Raw genomic sequence first — 27,530 nt, forward strand, 5'->3', positions numbered from 1 at the left:
ATAGAGAGGTTTGACAGTATTTGTCAGTACCAACTTACTAAGGGTGTCCATAAGAGAGAGGTTCTACTTTTGAGATGCTCCCTCATGTTGCCAATAACTCGTATTTAATTTTCGAGAACTGCAATAATCCATCTGTCCATTGAAGTCTCCCTAGGCTGCCTTTGTTACTTTTGATCAATTGGTATCTGGAATGTGTCAAACGTCGCAAAAAGAATTTCGAAGCAATTTGATTTTGAGCAGACGATACAGAATTTCAATAAATGTCATATTAATTTCTTGAGCAATTTACAAATATTTCTGATAGTTTGAAATTGTAGTCAAACCTCTCTATTAAGGACACCCTCGGGTCTGACAAGTGATGTCCCTTATAGAGAGGTGTCCAGATAAGAGAGGTCAAAGTGAATGGTAACAACCAATTTGGGTTGAAAACTAGTGTCCTTAATTGAGAGGGTGTCTCTAGTAGAGAGGTGTCTTCAGTAGAGTGGTGTCTGCTAAGGGAGGTTCCATTGTAAGTCTTCGTAAGAATTATTAAATTATTCATAAGTTGTCAGGATATTTTGAGATATTAATTTCAAGGATACATACCAGTGATTTGTAGCAGTATCGGGAATCGTTGTTGCTGAGATTGGCCTTTGGCTGGGCATGAAATTATTATTGATATCAAGACATACCACCTGTACAATATGAGTACTCTAAACCGTTACGTAGTAAGAGCTACTTTTAGTTTATTTTTAAAATTAAAAAAAGCTTTAATATTTCACACTTTTGACAGAGTCAGAAATCCCAAAAGAAAGCAGGCTGCGAGCCTTGAAGATAGTGGTGATGGAATCGGAAATGGTTAAAATTAAAGGTGCTTTACCTGCCTCAGCTTATCAGAGTCAAGTGGCCTTTCCCATTGAGCGGTGATTGACTGATGACTGTTATGTAACATGTCACCGTGATCAACACAGGCTTTGATGACAGTCATGGTGACGCCAGAAAGGGTTAATGTTAATGGTGCTATAGCTGCGCTTACACCACGAAGTATTGGTGGACCAATTGCACGTACACCACCACATTGCCGCGACAAATTGGTTCGGCAATCCATTGCCGATACAAATTGCCGGGCGAATTTGTCCCACCAAGCTTGATGGTCCAAATTCGCCCGGCTTGTTAAAAGCTCGGCTTTGTCGTGGTGTACGCGCTAATGGATCGGCAATTAGCTAGTTAGATGGTTCGGCGACAGGCGGCGCTTTCGAAATGGCGCTTTCTGCTTATTGTTTGCGCGCCATCTGTAGCCGGATTTTATAACTAGCTGCAGCGCTGGTGTACGCGCTTGGTGGATTTTCTATGGTGCGGCATTGGTTCGCGAACCAAGATTGGTGGTCCATTTTCAGGTGGTGTACGTGCGGCTTATGTGTACCTTTGCTAATCAGAGTCAAGTGGCCTTTCGATCATTCCAGATGATCAGGTTATGTAACAAGTCACTGTTATAATGACCATGTTATGTAACATGTCACCCTGATAACTATCAGCTTCGAGATGGAACGCGATGGCACCAGAAAGGGTTAATGTCTATGGTGCACTGTGTACCTTTGCTGATCAGAGTCAAGTGTCCTTACCATCATAGCTGATGACTGGGTTATGTAACGAGGCACCGTGATAGCCATCTGCCTTGTCTGGCTACATTCCTGAATCTTGTTAAGATCTAATCTTGGAACGTTTCTGACAGGCGATCGTTTGGTACCTGTCCAAGGAATGCCCAAGGAGCTGAGCTTGGCCACGGTTGGGTGAGACCGGACCCACTTGGCCAGTGTTTGGAAAAGTACCCTATAATTTTTGTCCCTCTCTGTCACTTTTATTTAGCATTTGGGGCTCATACATGCAGGCAGCTAAAAAGAGACCATTTGGAAGAGGGGGTCTTGTTTAGTATAAAGTTTGTTTATTATAGTGTCACCCCTAATGAAAGGGTCAGCCAGCTTTTGGCTTATGGGACACTCTTTACTCTCAAACTCCTATCTCTGATGCCAGGTGCCTGGCGAGAGGGCAGTTTGTACCCTCTATCTAGCTGGCGCCTAACCAACCGGCCCCAACCTTGGGCCTCCAACCTTGAGCCTCCAACCTTGGGCCTCCAACCTTGAGCCTCCAACCTTGAGCCTCCAACCTTGTCCTCCAACCTTGGGTCTCAAACCTTGGGCCTCAAACCTTGGGCCTCCAACCTTCGGCCTCCAACCTTGAGCCTCCAACCTTGAGCCTCCAACCTTTGGCCTCCAACCTTGAGCCCTCCAAACTTGGGCCTCCAACCTTGAGCCTCCAACCTTGAGCCTCCAACCTTGAGCCTCCAACCTTGGGCCTCCAACCTTGGGCCTCTAACCTTGAGCCTCTAACCTTGAGCCTCCAACCTTTGGCCTCCAACCTTGGGCCTCCAAACTGGGGCCTTTCGTTTACGATGCCTTAACCAGTAGACCATCGGAATCAGGCCATGGCAAGGAGAACGTCAACAAATCTAATATCTGATAAACTGTGTTCATCTATCATAAATATAGCGATGCAAACATATCTTTTTCAAAACGTCATTTATTTATTTATAATCTTTGCTCCATTCTTGCGTTTCTCCGTACCGCACCGCAGAAACTTCACCGCAGCGTTCCGTCGATATAAATCACGCAGGTAGTCGGGAGAAAAGGTTGCGCGTATTTTCAACGTATCGTCGCATTGTTGGCACTTTAAGCTGTTGGAAATAAACACCAAGGAATGACCTTCTATTCCCTCAGGTAGATTTAATTCTTTCGACAGCCTGCAGGTGGTGTTGATGCTTATTTGAGAAGTTGTGCTGTTTTATAAACAAGACAGAAGTGGGCTGTTTTTTCACCGCAAGAAATAAACATTCAGCAGCCTTTGTTTTTTATTGGCGTATAGGTTTTAGTTCTTTTGTTAGCCTATAGGTGGGGCTATGATATTGAATCCATTGAAGTGAATTAAGTGTTGGGTATGTTGCAACATTGTGACCTTGGGCACGTCACTTTCCTTCCATTGCTTTAGAAGAGAGATTTTTGTCACAGTGATTATTATCACAGGTCGCTGTGACAAAGATCGCTAGTTTGCGGGAACTTAAGCACCGGTTGAACCACAATCTCTTGGCTCTTGGCAAGTCTCATCCACTTGGTGACTCCTGGCTAGATGGCACACTCGAGCTAACAGGTCATACTGACAAATTTTGTTAGTTTGCGGGGACTTAAGAACTGGTTGAACAGCAATCGCTAGGCTAGATGGCCCACTCATGCTAACAGATCATAGTGACAAAAATTGCATGTTTGCGGGGATGTCACCCTGGATCTAACCCAATGCGTTTGCTGGCATTTTGCTAATTTCAAACCAACACTTCCATTAAAATTGCTTATAATTGACAGTGCCTGTCTGACCTTATCCCATGTGTTTGACTAATAGCATAATCTTCTTTAATTTTGGAATGAAAATTTAGATAAATGGCCGGATAAGGCTTTGAGACCATGTGGCAGGATAATTATCTTTCCCGTCTGGTGATCAACGACGTAATAATGCATGTCTGTCACGCTTCAGTTGTGCCAAGAAATATTGTCTTTTAACGGTGAATTTGGCTGATGTCACGGAAGTCAATATGACCACAAATATAAGGCGAGCGAACCTTGCTTATTTTTGATATGACTCTAGTTTCACCGATGTAAGGCCGGTTGATTGATTACTATGGAATTGAATCTCAGGCCAAGCCAGAACATGACATCATGAGCATCTGACAATTTTGTGTGACCAACCCATTGTACATTAGAACGTCTCTACAAAGGACACCCTAGGGACTGATAAGTGCTGTACTTAATAGAGAGGTGTCCTCATTAGAGGGGTTGAATTTAATTGAAAAACCCAAGACCAAATCTAATGTCCTTAATAGAGAGGCTGTCATTGATAGAGAGGTGTCTACCAAGGGAGGTTCCACTGTATCAAAACTTAACATTCTAGGCATTCTAGAATATTTAGAAGTGTCTTAGATCAGTGAATCCAGAGTACCTCAACAACTTTAGAAGCATTGGCTGCTATTGTTGGAAAATGTTTCCTCAAAATGCACCTGAAACGTGCCAAACCAGAAATGGCATTCGACCAGCGTATCCACTCGGTGACTGATAATTGCATAATTGCATCAATTTTCTCTGTAACCCTACACAATTGAAACGTGGAGGTTAGGGAAAAAAGTAGATATTTGTGTTTTCCATCCCATTCAGACATTATTGAATGAGTGTAATCTCGTTGTAGAGGAATGTCTGGGGCCTCGAGAGGTTTGCCTGTTACCAAAGGTTATGAGAGGACAACGATTTAAAAAATTGTTGTGTGGTAGTTTTTTTTTGCCTTGCTCGGTACATCCACTGTTCAAATGACCCTGGTTGTTTGGGATGTTGTTGTAATTGGAAGTACTGTTACTGGTTGTCAAAAAGCTAAATCAATGTATGCAAAAGCAATTTTGTAATACTTGGAAATTGAATGGCCATGAATCATTCCGGAATCATTTGCAAAAGTCACAATCCATGGATCACTGATGGATGGATCTATGATGATCATCACAAGCCACACAGATCCCATCATAGATTCTATGATGGCCCATGGTAGATTCACTGATGTCCCAGGACGATGATGGGAATACCATCATGGATCCAATGACGATAGGTCCCATAAACTTGATGGTGAGCAGCAGTACCAACCCATTGGAGTGACAGTTTTCAGAATTCTAGAAAATGAAAATAGTTCACCAATTCTAATATAAATTCTTTGAAGGCCCGTCCAAAAATTTATAATGGATTCCATCCATGGATCTATGATGGGCCAATGCCAGATATGACCACGGGTTCCATCCATAGATCTATGATGGGGATTCACTATCATATATCCGTGGATGGAACCACAAGGATGGATCTATGATAAATATTCTCCATCACTGATCCATGGATGTGACCACATGGATGGGTCTATGATAGATATTCTCCATCACTGATCCATGGATGTGACCACATGGATGGGTCTAGGATGGAGATTCTTCATCATCGATGCATTGGTGGCCCATGGATGTAACTGTGATGCTTAATCCCAATTTTAGATCTGTGGATGGATGCTTTTGCCTATAGGTGTTTCTGAGGTTTGTTCTGGGTGGAACTGGCTGGAAATCAGTTCAGCTCTTTGTAAAGGACAACATTCTTTGAAGTCACAAGAACTGCCAAACCTATCAACAAAATTAGATCGAACAACATTAGCAAAATTGAATAACGTCACAGCTTGAAAAGAATAACGACAGATTTTTGGCGGCGTGGATAAAATTCCTAAAATCCGGCAATTTAGGGCAACGAGTTCGTGTAAAAGCTTTCGCTTCAATCAGATAAGATTCGAAAATTGCCCCATTTAGGCCTATTTGAGTAATTGGAAATTTGGTGAATGAGTCGTTAAAGACTTTGAAGTGTTGTTAGCTCTTAAAACATTGAAATTTCTGTCTTTTATGGTCCCGGTTTATGGTTAGCAGGCCTTTCGAATACATCATTTTCACACCGCTATACGGTGTTGGAAATTTGGCATGTCCCCAAATTAGGCCCTGAAAAAAAGTCCCCAAAATAGAAAAAAAATAAAATAAATTTAAAAAAAATTTTTTTTAGGGGTAATTTGACCCCCTGAAGCGTTTTTTGACACCTTAAATGACCAAATCTCATCCTGAATGGCCTATTTTTGATACTTTTCATCCTAAAATTATGAGTTTTCAGGTGCATGTGACAATGTCAGTCAGTAAGGATGTCGATGTTCAGGCAAATTGTCACGACAAAATGTCCCCAAATTAGGCTAAAAGCAAAAAAAACATGTCCCCAAAATAGGCTAAAAAAATACAGGGTGTAGAGGTCTCCATGTAATTGAAAGGCCTGGTTAGGGAATGCATTCTTGAATAACATGGGAAATGTCAGGCTGCTGATTTGTTCGTATTAGTCCATTTGACAATTCTGAACTTTTCTGATTTCAGTGTTCCATATTTGGCAAGAGGTGGCACTGTCAGTCTTCTGAAGAGTTCGAACAAACTTTCTGTTGTTTTAAAGTTTAGCAATGGCTTCCAAAAGTGCATTTTATGTAAAGTTACTCAGTTTCGTGAATGAATGGTTGACAATGGTTTTAGTGTGACTTTCTTAAAAACAAATATTGACCTTCCGGTCGGATGACACTTACAAAATTAACATACGATCACGGAATAATCAGCAGCACCCCTAGGTCAAAATAATCCAGCTAATTGAATAGAAACAATCTAAAAAAATATGGTCAGGACAGAAACAACAAACAATTTGTAATGTAAATTCTGACTCAAATGAGTAGGCCCGCTAATGTTAAGCCCATTCAGGAATTTCTGAGAAGGACGGATTGTCATTCTTTCGATAGGAAGTTGTCACCTTACCCTGAGGGTTTTCTGGTTAAAAATGAAAACAAAGCGAAGATTTTGTGCGCCCTATAAAATGGATAGTTTCTGGATGAGTCGGCTTGGAATTCAAAATATAGACTGTTGTATGTTTAGTCCCCACACCTCTGGGTAATAAAAGCACAAGTCAAAATACACATGAAGGGGCTCTTTAGGCAGCAGCTAGGTAGTCCAGATAAAAGCCGCATGTACACCACCTGAAAATGGACCACCAATCTTGGTTCGCGAACCAATGCTGCACCATAGAAAATCCACCAAGCGCGTACACCAGCGCTGCAGCTAGTTATAAAATCCGGCAACAGATGGCGCGCAAACAATAAGCAGAAAGCGCCATTTCGAAAGCGCCGCCTGTCGCCGAACCATCTAACTAGCTAATTGCCGATCCATTAGCGCGTACACCACGACAAAGCCGAGCTTTTAACAAGCCGGGCGAATTTGGACCATCAAGCTTGGTGGGACAAATTCGCCCGGCAATTTGTATCGGCAATGGATTGCCGAACCAATTTGTCGTGGCAATGTGGTGGTGTACGTGCAATTGGTCCACCAATATTTCGTGGTGTACGCGCAGCTAAAGTTACACGAAGTCACACCGCGTCAAAACTATTCACGCTTGAACGAGGAATATATTCGTGCTGAATCAAACATGACCTCGTGCCGTTACTGTGCTTACAAGTCACCTGAATATGGTCATTTTAACCACTCTGAGCCTGCCTATAGTCGCCCTTTAACACAGTAATGATTTGTCCCAGACCAAAGAGTCAACCCTTTCCCGACTGTATTGGTTAACCCTTTGATAGCAAGTCCAACACCTTACGGATAAAACAGCAAACTTTCTTGGCCAAATGAGTGATATCACACCTACCTAAACTCAACTCCGGGGGGATTCCAATCCCCACAATTCCGCTCCGTACCAAATTTCACCTAGTTCAGACGCGGATTTAAATTCTTCAAATTGTGTTTAACACCTGTACGTATCAGAACAGGTGGTGGGAATTTTCTCCGAATAATCTAATGGTTTCGCCGTCTTGGTTTGAATATTTCAAATTCTCACTGGTTGGTGCGTGGGGATATATTGACATTTAGAATATTCGGGCCATTTTCGTATTCAAATGTCTCATTTGAGAGTTGATATCATTGGTGAAGCCCTACTGACAGAAGTTTGTTGACGTTTAAGGAATTTGCACAATAAGCCTTTTGGCCTATTTTTACCCCTACGAAAATTTTCCTTCTCATATCCTGTTCACAACCCCCTCATGTATCAGTAAACTAGATTTGGCCTCCTGAACATGTGTACAATGGGATTGCTTTCGAAACTTGCAGATAGGAATTCCATAGAAATGACTCGATGCATCAATCGCTTTGATACTGACTGAGGTGTGGAAATGGAGAGGCATTGTATTGCTCTTGGGAAGACATTTCCAAATACCTAGTCTGCGGAGGAATTTTCTTTATAGACAAGTGTTCGACGTGGCAACCCCTTCAGAAAAGTTAAGCTAGGCCTAGACAGTTAGTCTGTGGTTAGGTGATCAAGAAACACTACAGGATGATTATCGGATTCTAGATTCTGGATGCTGGAAATGTGTTTAATCCTCTCCTATAAGATATACTCAAAGGGTTAAGCCGGTTTCCATCAATTTAATCGCCCTCCTCCCAAGGGTTGGTGTCAGTGACTAACTTCTCATTATGACTCTGTCAACTTCATGACTTAAAGTGGAAACCCTTTGTCTTAAAGCCACATGGGTCCTTCCCGTATGACCCTCGTTAGGGTTTCTGCCCTCGGAGGTATGATCAGCCTTATTAACTGAGGTTAATTAAGGGCGAGTGAGCCTAATAAAGGGACAGTAGATTATGATACCTTGTGTTATCGGATCATTACAAAGGGTTCAAACCTTCTTGACGAGTCATGTCATTCTCGATGCTGTTTTGAGAGCCTAGCATATAATCTAGGGTGAGGAAGGTTGACTTATCAATTCAATAACGTTGCATTTGTCACTTGAGTGCACAGCATGTAGCACAAAATCATGTCTTTTAAAAGCAAGAGATGTGTTTTCCCTGTGATTTCCTGCTGTGTCTTGTAGCCGAGACTTACCTGAACAGATGACAAACTTGTCAGCGCACTTCCGCTACAACGTTTTGAAAATTCTCTGCAAGTTTTTTGGTGAATTTCACAGCTGGTTGTTGGTAAATGTGGCAAGCTATAACATGTGAGGCACATAATCGACCAGACAGAAGTCATTGGTTTTGCTGGAATGTTTTATAGCTGATGGGTTCAGTTTGTTGTGATGGTTTGCTGTGGTTACTAAAGGGTGAGGAGCTGCATTGTGGATCAGGACAGGATCACTAGACTGATAAACCCAATTGGTGCCTAACTGTAGTGTCATGTGAAGACCCCACCTAGTGAGAAGCATGATTAGCTTGTGTGGACTCTACCTCTGGCCCAAGACAATGTCACTAGGCCAATAAACCCAACTGGTGCCTACCCATAGTGCCACGCTAAGACCCCACCAAGTGAGAAGCATGAGTAGCTTGCGTGGACTCTACCTCTGGCCCAAGACAGGATCACAAGACCGATAAAACCAATTGGTGCCTACCCATAGTGGCATGCTAAGACCCCACCAAGTGAGAAGCATGAGTAGCTTGCGTGGACTCTACCTCAGGCCCAAGACAGGATCACTAGACCGATAAAACCAATTGGTGCCTACCCATAGTGGCATGCTAAGACCCCACCAAGTGAGAAGCATGAGTAGCTTGCGTGGACTCTACCTCTGGCCCAAGACAGGATCACTAGACCGATAAAACCAATTGGTGCCTACCCATAGTGCCACGCTAAGACCCCACCAAGTGAGAAGCATGAGTAGCTTGCGTGGACTCTACCTCTGGCCCAAGACAGGATCACTAGACCTATAAAACCAATTGGTGCCTAACCCTACTGTCATGTGAAGATGCTCGTCTTGCCTTGGAGGAGGAATACTTCCTGGAGAATAACTCCTCCAGGTGCATAGCGAACGCTGAAGAAGAAGAAGAATTTAAGAAGAAGATTTCAGAGAATTTGAAATCCCGCTAGATCTAATATAAGGATACAGCTAATAAGTGATTGCCCATGCTGACAGAAGATACCTCTGTGTAAACAAAAGAGCTGGAATTGTAATTGAAATCAGTTGAGGATGGTTCGTTCACCAAGTTTATTTGGTGCAACGCGTGAAGCCAATAAAATCTACATCATTGATTAGGTTTCTGTACGTGGAGTGTTTCGGTTTCCGAATTTGAGCCTGAGTTTTGCGTTACTGGTTTGGACCTGATGAGTATGCTCGTACCAGGAAGAGAAAACAGTGGTGTCAGTCTGTCTTAGGGGGTAACCAGGTGCGGATCCAAGGGAGGGTTGCCCAAGGCATAAAGTTGGTACCCTTATTTCCGGAAAAAAATCGTTGAAATATCGCTGTGTAGCATCACCCATTCCCTCCTCCTGTGTTGAAGGTGGGTTTGTTCTCCATGTTTGATTGGTGCAATTTGTGAAGCCAATACAATCTGTATCATTGATGAGCGTGTTTCAATTTTAATGCGTTTTGTGTCACTGGTTTCAATTTGATGGTTTTGGCAGTCATACCAGAATGGGTAGACAAGGGTGTCACTCCAATGCAGAAGTTGATGTGTGATTAGTCTCTATGAATGGCACAGCATATCGTGTACATTTTCAAGGCCAGGAAAACATCGTAACCACATTGCAAAGAGCTGGTGAAGGGAATGGCCTCATCACGACCTCTCAGCTAACAGACTTTTTGATTCGAGTTCAAGAGAAATCGTTTTTGGCACCAGGGACGTCACCAATGGCGGATTTGCACTGGAGTTTGAGTCGATTCTCTTCAAGAATCGATTCGAAGTTGCGAGTGATAAAGCAACACGCTACATTGATCCCCTTTTAGTGTTCTCACCCAGCCTGAATCCACAAGTACCCACCTATGCAAATACTATTACTGTGGAACATGTCCTGGATCAGCAACTCACCAACGCATCAAATCGTAATGAGCCAACATCAAACAAATGGGAGAATCATCCAAACTGGAATAGCAGGATTTGACCAGAATCCCAATCACCCCGGAGATACATAGCAACCGTTGACTCATCACTCAGCATCTACGTGTTGCCATAGCAACTGGGGTAGACAGCCCTTATTTGCGCTAATGGTTTTGGTGAATCACTTAGATGAGGGATGTTTTGCATTTGAAGGAAGCATGTGCCTTTCCTTTCATAGCAAATCCCTTAGGACTACGCCTTGATGTGACGTGTATATTTCTGCCCCAAAAAAAGCATGTAGCGTCTTAACACACGTGGTAGTTTATTCAGTGTATGTGGTAAAAAAGTGATCTGAGTAAAAGCTTTCATTTCAACATGGGATTTTGAATGAAATAACCGCGAAATAGATTCATTAGTAGATTAATTTGAACTATTTCTGTTTCTTCGTATCTGTGTTTCCTTGTGTACTTGGATGAACTGAAACTCTGGGTGCAAAGATTCCCTCACCATTTTGGCTCAAACTTGAAATCCTGAAGCAATAAGAACTCTTCCCAAATGAAGTGAATGCCAATTTCAAGGGTGGGAGTCAGTTCTCTGGAAAACAAAGGATTGGCTCCAACCCTTGAAAGTGACATTCACTTATTGGCATTCAAGTTCTCGCCAAAATGGTGGTGCATATGTGACCCATCACAGCAAAACCAGGCGCATATCGCTCTGAGCTTGGCAGGTTGAGACGGACTGTCTGTTCATTTCTCTGTTGTCTGCCTTTTGTGAAATATAAGCACATCAATTTCTTCCATTATCTCCTGGTGTCATTAAGGCTCATCTTCTGTGCGACATGTGCCTGGTATTGCTGTGACAGGTCGCATATGGTCAGCCCTTAACCTTAAAACTCTAAATAACTGAGGGCATCAAAAAGCATTTGTCTCTGCAGAGCGCTTTAAAAAATGATGTGTAGTGTATCCGCGGCATTGGCTATTTACCAATAATATTTCAATGTCGTGAAAGTGTCCAATCAATCTTCCCGGCCCGAGAGATGGACGCCCCGGGCACATCGATGCGACAGGCAGAATCGATACCAGACTGACTGGCGCATGAGTGGCCGTTACCCCCCAGTGTCAGCCAATACTCAAACAATGGACGAATTGTAAAATCGAATTGAGTCTCTGTTGATTTCGTGGCTGTGTATGCTTATTGTGGTGAATGTGCATCATTGTCGATGGATAGAGTAGTTATTGTGGAAAGTCGGATGGTTGTAATACAGTGTTCTGCATGTCCTCAGGGGGCCCGACCTCCAACTTCCAATGATGCCCGAGGTCCAAAGTTAGAAAGATGAAGTTCTCTTTGGGTTTATTGGGCTAGACTGTATCAAGAACAGTTGAACTACCCTGAGCAGACACCTCAGGACACCCTCTCTATTAAGGGCACTGTTTTTGAACCTAAATGTCATTTCTGTTCAATTTCTCCTCAGTAATCAGGACACTTGAAGGAAAGTTGTTGGCTGCCTATGCTCTCGGAGGAGCAACAGGCTTAAGTGAGTAAGTACAGTGGAACCTCTCTATTAGGGACACCCTCAGGACTGACAAGTGCTGTCCTTAATAGAGAGGTGTCCTGATTAGAGAGGTCAAGTTGAATAGAAACATATCAAACATATCCATGTGACCTGGTTTCCTAGCCATTCAGGACCATCACGAGGGGTTAAGAACCTCAGTCTCCTCTCTGTAATGTTCCCTGTCTCTGCCTCTGCTATTGTGAATTATCTTGCTGTTACCAGATAGCATGATTGAGGCTAACTAGCCATGATTGTGTAACTAGCCGATAAATTTCATTCGATAACAAAGCACTTTCTTGCTAATTGAACATAATGACATCTTTAGCTTGGAGTGGATCCTGTTTGTGTTGTTATGGTGATACAGTGTGCTTCTATAGTGTATTGTCAACAAATCCCTCTTAAAGTTTTGACAGATTTAACCCACTTGATGCACGGGCAGAAGTTTCTGTCATCAAATCTATGATGGCCCATTGTAGAATCAATGATGGCCTGTGGCAGCAATCATTGGAGCAGACATTCTGAAACATTATGTAAACACTCGGGGAGCATGATCTCACCGCAGGCATGGTACATGGGTATGTGGCCCTTCTCTTGCCGACACTTTGTGGTTTTGCAAAGGTTTCCTTTTCAAATGAAGGGTCTTGTGCCCCTATATTTGGTTCCATGCAAGCTTGACTGTAACTATTTTCTGGTAAACTGTGCATTGATGTACAGGAATCTAAGTCAAGTCACGTTGGAACAGACTAGCGGGCTTAAGTCTCACTGCTACAGGGTATCATACCCTTCTCTTATCTCGTCTTTGAAGTTTTGAAGGGTTTCCTTTACAAAGAAGGGTCTGGTCCCAACCCTCACTCTGAAGAATTGAGTGTGCATTCGTGCAGTACATCGTACATTGATGTATAGGAATCTAAGTCGAATTATTTTGGAAGAAGCTCACTGTGCATTCAACTAGTAAATTGTACATTGATGTAGAGGAACCTAAGTCAAGTTACATTGGAGCAGACTTGTGTTGTCAAACTTCATTTCATTTTAAGGAGAGTTGAGTCCTGTGTGTATTAAGTATGGAAAACTACACTAGATGCACATCAAAACTTATCCAAACTGTTCTGGAACAGATTTTGGGAGAAAGACACCCCAGGTATTGGCTAAATTTGTCCCTTAATTGTGATCTTTTCCGATTGTCGTTTGGAAAGCGTTGTGCGTTGTTGTTTTTGTTCGTTGTTAAGTGGTCAGTGTAGATCTTGCCAAAGTCTGCCTGGGGTAGGGCTTTGACAAGGTACAACTTGTCTAGCAATTATTTTGGCCCTTCTGATAGTCCGTGCCTGCCGCATACTTTTAACACCTTGGGTGCCAAGCCACTGAAATCTCTGTACTGTGAGTAACCCGCCCCCCGGTCCGCTTCCTAGGCCTGTCCCCTTTTTGATAGTGGCCAACTAGGGGACTCCTTTCAATGAGGTGGATAAGTGGCATTGTGGTAAGATCGCTTGAAAGCTGGTCCCCCAAGGTGTTAAAGACATTCCCATTGCCTACACATTTGCTCATTACTGGATTCATTCAATCAGTAGGCAATCAAGCTCCTCAAAGATTCACCGTTGATACAACGAATCTGCATCATCAGAACCAATTAGATGGAATATTGCACCTTTTCAGATATTCTGTCTTAAAGTGAATTTCGCAGGAGCAATACAGTGCCCTTCACAGGCCTCAGTCAGTGTCAAAGCAATGGACTCATCATCAAGTCGGACATGAGAGTCTGAATAGAACCTTATTGCGGGGTCTGGACCTATTGTCCACATGTTCATCAGGCCTGGTCTAGCCAACTGATCTGCACCGGACTTTTAAACAGGAAATGATAAGGTACATTTTTCACCGCCCGAGAAAATGTAAAAAGTAGGCTGAATTGCTGGTCGTGCGTAATTCCCTTTAATCCAAGATGAATAATTTTGGATAATCAGATGCTCATTTTCACTTCCGCTAAGTAATTCGTCTTGTCGCTTATATTTGCAACTTCGAGGTTTTTCATTGGTTGAAAGTGAGGTGCAGTCGTTGATAGAAATGGTATTTGCGATTGCCATGAAAAAATTTTTTGTACGGAAGTAAAGTTAGATATATAAACCTTCAAAAGCTTTTCAGAGTGTTTTCAAAGAGAGGTTCTGTCGTAGATAATTGGAAAACATCGTAATCCTTACTTATTCCATGGCATTTCTCATGAAATTCGCATTACCAATTCATTCATTCAAGATTTTCCTGTCAACCTTTCAGCAAGCTTTCCGTCAATTAAAAAAGGCAGTTATTTTTAGCGAATCCATTTGCTGCCATTCTCTCCATGTCGAAAGTTTGCAAAATGTCATTTTCACTCCACTGAACAATTTAGAAGGTGGTTTTCATCCGAAGCCGATACTCGTTAAGTTGTGCTGCGTTTAAACGCAAATTATCTGCGGGCGCTGTGCGGGGAATTGTTGAAGTTGTGTGAAACATGCTGTGTTGAATAACATTGAAAAGTGTTCAGTGTTGTCGAGAGGCATGCCTGGAAGCTGCTGTTAGATACATTCAATGGACTTTTTCCTAATTTATAAGAATCAAAATGAAGAAATGAGCAGATTGTTGGACGCTTGAGGCTGAAGTTCATTGCTTATAGAAATAATTCGACTTATATGTGCGAATTGAATGGAGTAGAACCTCTCTATTAAGGACAAACTTAAGCAACTGTTACCTCTGAGGTCCTTGGTTCGATTCCCCATCAGACCCTGTACACTCTTGTGATAGAGAGGGCAACTCTCTTATGGTAGGTGTCTTCCTACAAACATTACGATTGCCACATTTTATTTTTGAGCTATCATGTCCCAGTCTGATGAACAAAATGGTACAAAATACTCTATTTTGCCAAGTTTCTTGCTTACGACCAACCTCGGTGAAGAATGGGACGGCTTTAGCACCACTTGGGCATTTTGTAAACAAAGCAAGCAAATACTATGTTACCTTCACAACACCAACAAACCGCCGACAAAAACTGTATGGTTTTTTATTTCAACCACTTTGTAAGTGTTATCCAAAACGCTCTGAACTACAAGATTCAGCACTTGGAACTGTCTAAGTGCTGAACTATGATAACCCAGCCACTTCATGCAGGTTCTCCCCTGTAGTATTGTTCACTGAAATGTCAATTGTGATTTGGACTGTACCCTTTATACAACTTCCCATACTATTCAGTGAAGTCAAATCTCTGAGATACTTCACCGTTAGACAACCCCCTCCTTCACCTCAGCAGGTAACTCGAGTCCTCTCTCTTCTCTTCCACCTTGTTAAAGTGTATCTTCATTGAGGTACTTATATCTTGTGATTGCTCCTAGCTTGCTCTCTTTGCTACTCAGATAACACCATTCGTTCTCTTCAAACATTTCCTGTAATCCAGCGATTTTCAGGCTGCAATTCTTCTTCAACAGCGTTAACTCTGCACTTGGAGGTGATTTTCTCCAGGGAGTATTCCTCCTCCAAGGCGGGATGAGTGTTTTTGTGTGCCACTACGGTTTAGGCACCAATTGGGTTTATTGGCCTAGTTTCTCCGACATTGGCCAAAGGTTGAGTCCACGCAAGCTATTCTTCTCCTTCTTCTTCAGCGTTCGCTCTGCACTTGGAGGTGATTTTCTCCTGGGAGTATTCCTCCTCCAAGGCGTGATGAGCGTTTATGCATGACACTACGGTTATGCGCCAATTGGGTTTATTAGCCCAGAGAATCCGACTTCGGCAAGAGGGTGAGTCCACACAAACTACTCATGTTTCTCACTTGGTGGGGTCTTTAACCTGCCCTGGCATGGACACAAGATACAAGGAACCGCGGTTTCAAGTCTCATTTGAAGGACTGTGAAGGGCCAGGAATTTTAGGTCCTTGTAAGCCACGCAGGTTCATCCAGAAAAACAATCCCGGGTTCTCCCCGGGATCGAACCTGGGCCCTTTTGCGTGGCAGCCGGCAGCTATGAGGCTCCTACACAATCCCGGGTATCTCCCCGGGATCAAACCCGGGCCCCAATGCGTGGCAGCCAGCAGTGTGAACCACTGGGCTATGAGGCTCCCCCTCTGGCTGCAGTATTCACTGTTCCTTTCTATCCTCTAAGGTGGATGATTCTTACATACTTCACAATTGAAAATTGCATGAAACTGACCTATGGTCAACAAATGTTTTTGGCGCCAAGACATTTGCCCCTCGAACGGCTGATTTATATACCCGATGCATTTCATGTGGCAATATTTCGACACACTAACTTGGTCAGTTGGTGATTTATCTGGATGGTCTCCAACTGGTAAACAGTATTTCAGATCAGATATCCGTTCAGAAGTTTTTTGGTCATTTCAGATGCTCTCTGTGGTGACAGTAATGAGGAGTAGTGAAGCTGTAATCGACTTACTCAAACAGTAGAATATACATGAGCATTGTGGCGTATCTGGCTAAGATAACTCTACGCTTTCACCGCAAACGTTCACACAATCCATTCATTTTCTTCTTGAGTCTGACATCTCAGAACTTAGCTCACCTCATCGAGACGTTATGGAGAGGCATATGTAAAGCCATAAAATTCTTACGGAGGAAATGAGCTGGCAGAGCTAAAGGAAATTGAGAGCTTTCCGCTGAATTCTGGTTGGGAAATACCAGTGTCAAAATTGCGAATTTTTTGTGAGAGGACAGGATTTGCCTCAAAAACTATGGCTGGGGGAACGGAAGAGGAGATGAGGATTTGCCGAAAAATTATGGCCAGGGGGTGGAAAGGGGACAGGAAGCCAAAAAATAACCTAAATATTTGAAAAGTTTTGGTTTTGAATAGGAAAAATTGGCATCTGTTAGTGTTTGTCTGTCTCTCAATAATATCACACCCTGTCATTTATAGCAAGAAATGTCTGCTTCTGCCTGAGAGTTTGTGAAACTATTCTCCCTCTGGGATTCAGGGCATTGAGACCCCGAGCGTTTCAAAACAAGACAAGGCAGTTCTACCTGAGACGTCGAAGGTAAAGTCTGTCATTGCCAATAAAACATCTTTGGTTTAAACTTAAAAATATTTTCAGAGAAAACTTTTCTTTTCAACGGGGAGGCATCATTCGGCCAATTTACCTACAAGATGACAAAAAACCTGATGAGTTACTGACTATCATCGTGAGCCAAAATAAAAATGCAGAGGTTCTTATTCCCTCTTTGGGACTTGGCTGCATTGACACCAAGATAGTTTTCCAACAGATAGACAGTCAGACTTTAACATCGAAGAAAAATCTGTCATTGATTTTAGAATATTTTCAGAGGAAACTCTTCTTTTCAACTGGGAAGCGTCATTTGTTGACCCACCAGATAGATTTCGACATCAAAGCAAAATCTGTCATTGGTTTTAGAATATTTTCAGAGGAAACTCTTCTTTTCAACGGGGAACCGTCATTTTGTTGACCTACCAGATAGATTTCAACATCAAAGCAAAATCTGTCATTGGTTTTAGAATATTTTCAGAGAAAACTTTTGTTTTTAACAGCGATGCATCATTTTGTTCACCTACCTGCGAGGTGACAGAAATCATTGAGAGAAAAAACACCTCAAAATTGGTTGAAAACAAAATATTTGTTTTTAACAAGGGTGCCTCACCAGGTATTCTACCTATTTGGAGACAGCAAATACCTCGAGTTGCTCATCACATCTGGCAGGAAAAATATATGTAACCAAGTTCCTTTGAAGTTGTTCTTTCTTTTAATTGTGGATAATGGGCTCTTGCTGAGAGACTTTTAAAGTGATGACAAAACTGTCAGTGAACTGTCAAGTTGGAAGGGGATGGGGCGGGGAGGGCTCAGGGATGAGGTGTTGAGAAAGTAATTAGGTCCATGCTTGGGTTGATGTTGTTTCAAGTGAAATGGATTAGGGTTGACCATGGGTTCTACCATTTTGGCTAGAACTTGAAATCCTAAAGCAATTAGAATTTCTTCAAAATGAAGTCAATTCCCATTTAAAATATGGGAGGCTGTTCCCTGGAACACAAAGAACAGACTCTCACCCTTGGAATTGCCATTAGCTTCATTTGGAAAGAGTTCTGATTGCTCTCGGATTTCAAGTTCTAGCCAAATTGGTGGTACCTGTGGTCAACCCTTAACCATCTTGCAATGATGGACTGGTTTTACTGTTAGGTGTATCGTAACCCCAGCTGCTGGCACATATGGGGCAATGCGCTAGGCTATCAGTTTGGCGCAGTGGAATCATCAATGGCTGTCACCTCAGAGGTCCCTGGTTCAATTCCCAGTCAATCTCAATACACCCATGTGATAGAGAAGGGCGACTCTCTCTGACGCTGAGGTTTCCTCCAAGTATTCAGGTTTCCTTCCACATTGGTCAATATTGCCAAGGGGAGCTGAGCAGTTGAAGTAAAGTGCTTGACTCAAGGCCACAAGGAACATCTGATTCATCTTACTAATCGTGCATTTCGTATTGACGTTCTTTATTATTTCATAACCGAATATCTTGATTTCCACACCGCAATTACAGCTCATCATCTCGCATTCTGGCGATATTTGAATCATCAAATCTACTTCAAAATTCTATAAACGTCTCCGCCGATAAGTCATCTAATTTGGTAATGGATACTCAGAGAAATTACATGAAATTAAGTTGCTTGTGTTGTCATAGATGTTGCCATGACGACCTCATTCACCATAGCGATGAAAGCATTCGGTTCTCGTGCATGTGGCGCATGTTAATACATGCGTGGTATGTGCATGTGTCCTTGTGTGGTACGCATGCGATATCTCGATGTGCTATCTGCATGCTCAACAGTCGGGATGCGTTATCAGTCTTGACTTATCTGGCGCCGGATCTAAAGAGGATTCAGCGAGAGTTATTGGTAGGATAGATGCATGGCTCATCTCGTTGAAGCCTATACAATCTCTAGTGACAGCGAGATGTGTTCTAATCCCAAACTACCCATTAAATGTCGCAAAATGATAAATGTATGATGTAAGATTTATTGTTGCGCATTTTCCCGATATCCTGAATGTGACATCACCAAAGCTCTGTATATCATGTGATATATAACTATAAACGTATATAATATTAGCTGAGGGGAAAAAAATTGTGTGATGTAAGATTAAGTGTTGTGCATTCTCCCGATATGCTGATTATGACAGCAAAGCTTGGTATATGATGCAATATCTTATAAGTGTAGAATATAAGCAAAGATGCAAAAAATTGTAAGATGTAAGATTAATAGTTCTGCATTTTCCCTATAACTCAGAATTTCGGCTTCTAATATGTGGTACAAGAAGATGTGTTGGTTACTAAATAATTTCGCTCATGAGACCACGAAGTATGTATGTTTTCCCAGGGAAGAATGCTCATGACCACCACCTTAGGAGAATAAAATAAAATGACAATTTTTGAGAAAAGGTCTAAGAAAATCTATATACCAGACAAATTCCTGATGGAAATCGATTGATTTGTTTTTTCCGCTATCTTTTCTTTCATCAATGTCGCTACATGTCAAATTTTCTGACCAATTCCTGTCTAGCAACAATATTACCCAAACAAATTTTTGTTTCATGAAGGATTTTTTTCGCAGTATACAAAGGTGTTTCACAATTTTCGCAACAAATTAGACCGTGAACATATTTCCTTGTATGGTACCTAATGAATATCTAAAAAAGGAAACGAAGGAAAGAAACCCAACAAATGAATTGTAAGATCTTCGGAACGACTTTAGAATTCCCGATCGAAAGTATAGGTCTAAGGCGCGAATGAATACCGAATAATGAATAAGTAACCCTAACCCTAACCCTAACCCTTTAAACCGATTCACAACTTATAGTGCAGAGGAACATCCGATCGGTAATTCTAAAGTTTAGCCAGATCTTCTTGTGTATGTGATAAACGTCAACATCAGCAAATGAGCACAAAAAAAGCTGTCCTTTACGATGGTGAATTAATCTATATCTTAGTGAATTATGTTGCGAAGTCATCTATAATGCATGCGTTAGATTGAATAGTTCCTTGTCTTGGGAATATCGGCAATAATGGAATTGCGGCATGTTCTAGGAAGGGGGCATCTCAGAATACTTTGGGGTCAAGATGGTGTTCAACTCTTCTGTAATATAATGTCATTTGTGACCCGTCAAGGCAAAACCGACACACGATGCGCGGAGCTTGGCAGATTGAGACGGACTGGTTGTTAATTTCAATGTTGTCTGCTCTTTGTGAAATTTGAGTACAGTAAATTTCTTCCCTTGCAGACAGCATACCTCTTTAAAGCTTTTGTAATAAAGCCTTGTCAGTCAAGATGTGGTCTCTCTAGCTATTGTATGGAAACAGTGAAATATGGGGATCACTGAAAACATTACACTGGCATTTAGACATCATCCTGGTATTGCTGTACACCACTATCTTCTCCACTGTTGAGAAACCCTTTAATCCTCGAGTCATGCGTTGATAAAAACTTAACAATGGTAAAAAGTGTAATTTTGTTACGAGGTTTCTTGTTTGGGTTCTAGCGTAGATCAAAGACAGGGGGTGAGTCACAGCACAGCGGAAAAAGCAATAACACAATAAAGATTGGTACCAGGGAGCATCTCAAAGATGTAATACGCTTTGCTGTTCAGTGGAACAGCCATCAGCGGACACCTCTCTATTGGGGACACCCTCTCTTTTAAGGACACTAGTTTTGGTCCTAAAGGGTTGTTTCCATTGAATTTGACCTCTCCAAACCTGATGCTAGGAAAGTTGTTGGTTTGAGTTCTGAAGCTTGGAGTAAAAAGGAATGTTAAGGAATAAACATTGGTGTTGGGGAGCATCTCACGGGTGTTCAATTTCCGCTGAAATTTTGACAAAGAGAAGAGAATGTTTGCTTAAAACTTGTTGCTGTGAAAGTTCAAAGATCTGAGCCTTGTGATGTGAAGGAAAAAGCATCAAAACAGATTAAAACCATTGTAAGGGAGCGTCTCAAAGATGTGTACTAGATTCGCCTGATATTTTGACAAAATGAAGAGAAGATATTGTCATCTGGTGGCTCGTGTTGGTATATTATATGCACAGGTCACCCATTCAGTTCATGACCAGGCTCAACACTGCTTAAATTCCAGCTCTGAGGCCAAGGTGCCAACCACTAAGCCTAGGTACAGTACATCATCTCTTGATTTACACCGACCCCTAAGAAAATCGCCAGTGATAAAACGAAATAAAGCATGCTACATGTGATATTGTGTGATGATTGTGATACATGTTTATCTATTCAGTTCTACATTCTTCCCCCTCTCTTCTCGAAATAAACAGCAATAAATTATTCAATAATTGGGTGGCTAATGGGTTTGTCATTATGTGCTTGAGTATGATGTTCACCAGAGAGATTTGAAGAGATTTAATGGGCCTGTATTGTGTATTGGTTTTAAATAAGGCACTTTACCATAAAGAAATGGACTAAAATATGAACTATCTAAACGGTGTTTGGACTAAATATTGAGGTTGGTGGTTTTTACAAACAGACTTGTTTGCAATTTAGTGGTTCATTTTCACCTCCTGAGAAAATGTAAAAAGTAGGGTGAAACGTTCATCGTGCGAAATTCCCTTTAATTTAGATCACCGCTCTGTTCCGAGTTGAGGGTTAGGCCAAGACTGCCTGTTATAAATTTAGTACAGTGGAACCTCCCTCAGTGGACACCTCACTATTAAGGACAACCTCTCTTTTGAGGACGCTAGTTTTGGCCCCAGATTAGTTGTTTCAGGGATCCATTCAATTTTACCTCTCTAATCAGAACACCTCTTCATTAAGGCTAGTACTTGTCAGTCCCGAGGGTGCCCTTAATAGAGAGGTTCTGTACTACTGTACAGTGTACAGTGGAAGGTGACTGGGCAGAGGACAGCTTCGTTAGAATGGTCCTTTAACAATTCGGACCGGAAAAACACAAAGCTCATTTATTTTCTGACAATCATTAGAGCAAATACTGCAACAGATTGTATTAATGTCCTTTGTCTTTAGTGTTGGGGCCCATCTGGCACAAGTGTGAAGAGAATAGGATCAAGGGTGTCACCTTGCCTCATCCCAACTTGGTTGCGAATTCCTGTGTATTTGTGTACATAATGTACACAGAATCGGATCGGAACCAGAATTGAAACAGTTTCACCAGTCCACAATGGATTCCAGCAAGTCTACTCTCAGTTTCCAGCAGCCCGTATAAACCGATATATCAAAGCAAACTTTGTACGAGGGACACAATGCCTTCTCACGCCACAGTCTGTATCAAAGCAACTGATGCACATGAGTTTCTGAATCGAACCCTTTTTTAGGCCCTATGTCCACTGACCGTATCTCGCTGACTGATCTGTGCCGGACTTTTAAACAGGAAATGAGAAGGTTCATTTTCACCGCCCGAGAAAATGTAAAAAGTAGGGTGAAACGTTCGTTGTGCGAAATCCCCTTTAATTTAGATCACCACACTGTTATGAGTTGAGGGTTACAGCAGACCTAGACTGCCTGTTATAAAGTTAGTACAGTAAAACCTCCCTTAGCAAACACCTCTCTATTAGGGACACTAGTTTTGGTCCCAAATTGGGTCTATCCATTCAACTTGACCTCTCTGATCAGGACACCTCTCTATTAAGGACAGCACTTGTATTCAGTCCCGTGGGTGTCCTTAATAGGGAGGTTCTACTGTAATTGGACTTACTTGGGTAAGATGACAATTGAGAAATTATCCAAATCTTAGAGAAGACAGCCTGGTTTATTAGAGACATAGGCCTGGGACATAGGCCTGGTTGTGTAGTATAGCCATAAATAGAAAATCAAACGCTAAGAAGAAGATTCTGATCTTGTTAATTTTTAAGTGTACGATTTATTCATCAAAGTGTACCAAATTGAAATGGCTCACATGGTCCATAGGGGGTTAAATGATAAGGCGTTATTAGCGTTGCATTCACTGCATGTAGCCTCAGAATATGCTGTTAGTTTCAAAGGATTGGTTGAGATCAATACTAACGATTGGATATTCGCGTGCTAGGCTAGGAAGCTAAAATTATAATGGTTTTAGGAACAGCTTCTGCACAGTCCAATAAAAATGTTTTTATAGTGTTCCCAGAAATTCTGCTAAGATGTATGCAGATGTTAAAGGACCAGTGGTATTATTAAGGCCATGTATCACCAAGCTGTCGGCTGCCCAGTCACCTTCCACTGTAAAGTAATAATTCCCATCATCCAATTCCAAATAAAATGGAAAACATTAAAAATCTGAGGGAATTATCATGCTATCCCGCTGGACTCAAGTTAGCCCACCGTGCAGCTATCATATTTGTGTGTATCGATGTATTGACGATGCATTGTGCCGTTGGTCCAACCAATCAAGATTGATGGAGCAGTTAGCTTCAGATATTCCTGGCTTATAAAACGTTTCAAGTCCAACACTAGAAATTTCAACATTTTTTGGAATTATTTGATTTTGAAATTTCGAAATTCCCATTCTTCTGTACTGTTGATCGAAGAATTTATCTAATAACCTCTTGCTACAAGTTAAGGGGTTAAGTGCTATTGATATTGTAATCTTGTGCACAGTTCAATGATTGCATTATTCTCAAATGAGATATATATCGTTTGTATGCTAATCCAAACAAATGGATTAAGGAACGGAAGGATTAAGGAACAGCCAGTGGCACCATTGGAATTACCGTTCTCAAAAGTAGAAGGTACTTGTAACAATATTTGTTAAGCTTTTTGGTTTTAACTGTGAAATAAAATGAACCTGAGTTCTATACCCATTCAAATGCATTTACCCTGATGGGCGAATAATTTCTAATCGGATGGGATTCAAGATTCTAATGAATTTCTGAACAATATTCCTTTAAAGGCTTATTCTGATCGTTCAAAAATTTGAACATTTTGAATTTCAAGTTTCAGATTTTGTAAAGAAGGGCTGAATATAAATTTTAACGGTGCCATTGTGTTGACTCATGTACAAATACACGAACTATAAATGCTAAGTTTTAAGCAATTTGCCGGCATGATAAATTCAGACACCATGTAACGACTTCATTTCCACGACTCAGGACTCAACCTGCAGGCAACTATAAATGCTAAGTTTTAAGCAATTTGCCGGCATGATAAATTCAGACACCATGTAACAACTTCATTTCCACTGCTCAGGACTCAACCTGCAGGCAAGTAAACAAGAGTCCGAGATATCGTTAGTGGAATTCCAAACAGCCTATAGTTCTTGGTGAATGGCTTAGCGGTGCACAACACTGCCGGTAGCATTCACAGTCAGAGCTCAGTGTAGCAAACGTTGGGCTACCTTTGTGAGATTGGAGAATTTGTTTGAGGAATTCCGAGTGCAAGGACCTCGCATACTCGGTCCTGGAGTACTGTTCCGTGGGCCGCAGTGGGATAAGAATTTGTGGACCCTTTGTTCGGATGTGATTCAGTGGGATAAGAATAGGACCAAGTTGAAGAGGAAAGCATCACAGACTGTGGGCATCTCGACAAACAATGGTGCAGAATCTGCTAAATTTTGGATAAAACGCTCCAAAAGTTGTTGATATTCTCGAATTTTTTTGCGGTGACCTCTGCATCCCATTTCCTTATCAGCAACCTTGGATTCTTTGCAACTCTCCGATTTCTGATTTGAGATGAAACAGAGTTAGATAGATACTGTTGATGATAAAAAATACTGGCTGACATTGTCATTGTTGCGGACTGAACAATACCCTGACTCTGTTGGGTGTGAATTTCATCGAGATCTCCTCTTCAGAATCGTACTCAAGCAATTTTGACTAGCGTATTTTATCCGCATACCTGTAACCTTCGGAGTATATTATGACGGACACCGTTTGGGTTTAGTGTACTTTATCTGAAGTGTAAGCACTCCGGGGCTGTGTTAGTGGTGTATAGGTGCTCAGTGTTGTTTGGGATATACAGAGGAGTAACACAGCATCCAAGGAGAAATTACGAGCCGAGTGTGCTTTCAGATGCATGGAGCTGACCTGTGCATAAGAAGCTGGATTCTGCAACCGGATTTCTGTATCTGAGTGTGGATATTCTCAAGCCTTTGGTTTATAATCGTGAATCCAAACTTGTAGTTCAGTTGGATTTTCGTTGAGTGGAATTCTGCAACTTGGGATAGCAAGGTCATATATTGTGTGAGGATTTCATGTCTACCTCTCCGTCATAAGGTTTGTTTGTACGCCTTATTCAAGTTATTGAAATTTAAGATTTTAGTCTCCAAATCCTTCCCTTTAGCAACATTTTCTTCTATGTTTTGTTGAAATGACTTCTATGAAGGTATAAAGTCAACGGATCCAGACGGAACGATGCCTCTACATACCCCAACTATCCTGCTACATTGTAAAACCTTGTCGGTCGTAGAACCTGTAGGCCTATCAGTGAACTTCAGTTTATCACCGTCAGTTGAGTGGTGATTGAGATTTAGTCTGATAGGCCTACTCCATGTACTCTCTGTAGGCAATTTAAAGGGAGAATGTAGGCAATTATTAGGGGAATGTTGGCAATTATAAGGGGAATGTAGGCAAGAAAGGAGAATCTGGGTAATTAAAAGGAAGAATGGAGGCAGTTTAAAAGGGAGAATCGATGTTATTAAAAGGGAGAATATGGGTAATTAAAAGGGAGAGTATGGGTAATTAAAAGGGAGAGTATGGGTAATTAAAAGGGAGAATACAGGCAATTAAAAGGAGAATATAGTGTTAAAGGGAGAATTTACGTAATTCAAAGGGATAATGTAGGCAATTTAAAGAGAGAATGTTTGATGTTTGAAGGGAGAAAGCAGGCAATTTAAAAGGAGTTTTCTTGAAAATGCGATACACAGTCTTGTGTCTATATTCCCTTTAAACATGCTGAATTTGATGAAATAACAGACATCTTTGTTCATTGTTTGCTTTACCAGTTCAGCTAGATGTTAATTGTGTTCTGAAGTGGAACTGCATTACAGAATTCATTATTCAACTGATGACTCACTCTCAAACAGTTGATATTCTTGTAAAAACTTGCTATGCTGACAGTTTAATCCATTTTAGAGTTCGATATTCAATTCAATATGTGTTGCTTCAGTATAACACTCCAGTCCATTCAATTTGGGATGAAGATAGATGTGCTATAAACCTGGCTATATAGCCCCTCAATGTTGCTGACTCATGATGTTAGGCCTACCTCGTACGCTAACTTGCTAACAAGTAAGCGGTCTATGATCCCTTCCTGATCATTCCATCAGATGTCTAATGCATGAAAATTGAAATATGGACTACAGTTGTGGTCAGAAGTAACATTGCTTTCATGCTCGGCAAAACAAGGATCTGGGATGTTACTGCTGACCAGGACAGTAAGTAAAGTGTTAAAACTTCTCTTTTGAAAGTGGGAGATTCTGGTTACCCATTTTAGAGAATGAAATTCAACCAAGCAAATTGAACTGACACAACTCTGCCCCCCCCCCAGCTCGACATCAATCAGAGCAGTAGCTTCCTTGGGGTCAAGGTTATGGCATTATGGTGTGACCAGTTGTTGACCTTGCTCCGTGCATAGCTTTATTTCCTGAAAGTGATATAAATCAGAGTTTCTCTGAATTCTGTGTGTCTCAAAACTGTTGCCCCTCGTTGGAAAAATTGACACAAAAATTGTCATGAAGGTCAGATTATGATATGATTGCGAGATACATATGAATATAATTTGATCCCTTTGGGAAATAAATTTGACAAATGAGGCGAAGAACTTGGCTCCTGAAGCTATTTAGTACATCTATTAGTTTAGTGATTTGATCCAATTTATTTTGATTTATTGGGAGAAATTGTATGAAGTTTAGACATTTTCTTTGGTTCCTTGACTCAGAAGTGATGTATATGTCCATAATTAATGAGATATTAACAAGAGTTAAGTATTTTTCCTTCATATTTTTGTGAAGTATTTTAGTTCAAGGCTAGCAAAGTCGGACATGGCTGAAGTAAACACCAAGTGTTGCATTTCTCTTGCAGAGAGGCTGTGGACTAGTGGCTAGAGCCCTCCGCCATCAGCCTAGAGCTCCCTAGTTCAAACCCTCAGTTAATTCGTCGTACAAAGTACAGTAAAACCTCTCTATTACGGACACCCTTGGAACAGACAAGTGCTGTCCTTAATAAAGAGGTGTCCTGATTAGAGAGGTAAAATTGGAAACAACCAATTTGGGACCAAGACTAGTGTCCTTCATAGAGAAGTTGTCCTCAATAGAGAGGTGTCTGCTAAGGGAGGTTCTACTGTATCTCCAAACCTTCATTGGAAAGCCATCTCTATTGATACACCCTGTATTCCTGTACTTGACGGTAGCCTTCCATGGAACTATGACAGAGTCGCCCAAATCAGGCTGAGCGGAGTCAGACATTGATTAGCCGGGCAATAACCATTACAGATGGTGATTCAGATACTAGAGGGACACTCTTTGCATATCATCAGGTTTATTGCTGCACACTCACACATACGGATAACTCATTATTTGCCAAAGGTCACTTTCACGGACTTTTGCTACAAATGAAATGACTACACGAACTACAGGGA

At 41.5% G+C, this 27,530-nt stretch overlaps 1 protein-coding gene across 9 annotated transcripts in view; it reads left to right on the forward strand.

Annotated features, from left to right (window-relative positions):
• Positions 1–27,530, forward strand: part of LOC135502004 (brother of CDO-like) — a 151,939-nt gene that overhangs the window by 33,250 nt on the left and 91,159 nt on the right. For 3 of the 9 annotated variants that reach the window (XM_064794424.1, XM_064794428.1, XM_064794426.1), the window contains exon 1: positions 24,278–25,168. The exons of the other annotated variants lie outside the window; for them this stretch is intronic. The gene's annotated coding sequence lies outside the window, so the exon portion shown is untranslated. Of the gene's footprint in view, positions 1–24,277; positions 25,169–27,530 lie in introns of those variants that run through there. 9 annotated transcript variants of the gene reach the window in all.

The sequence above is a fragment of the Lineus longissimus genome, chromosome 18 (assembly GCF_910592395.1).
Source record: "Lineus longissimus chromosome 18, tnLinLong1.2, whole genome shotgun sequence".
NCBI classification, from domain to species: domain Eukaryota; kingdom Metazoa; phylum Nemertea; class Pilidiophora; order Heteronemertea; family Lineidae; genus Lineus; species Lineus longissimus.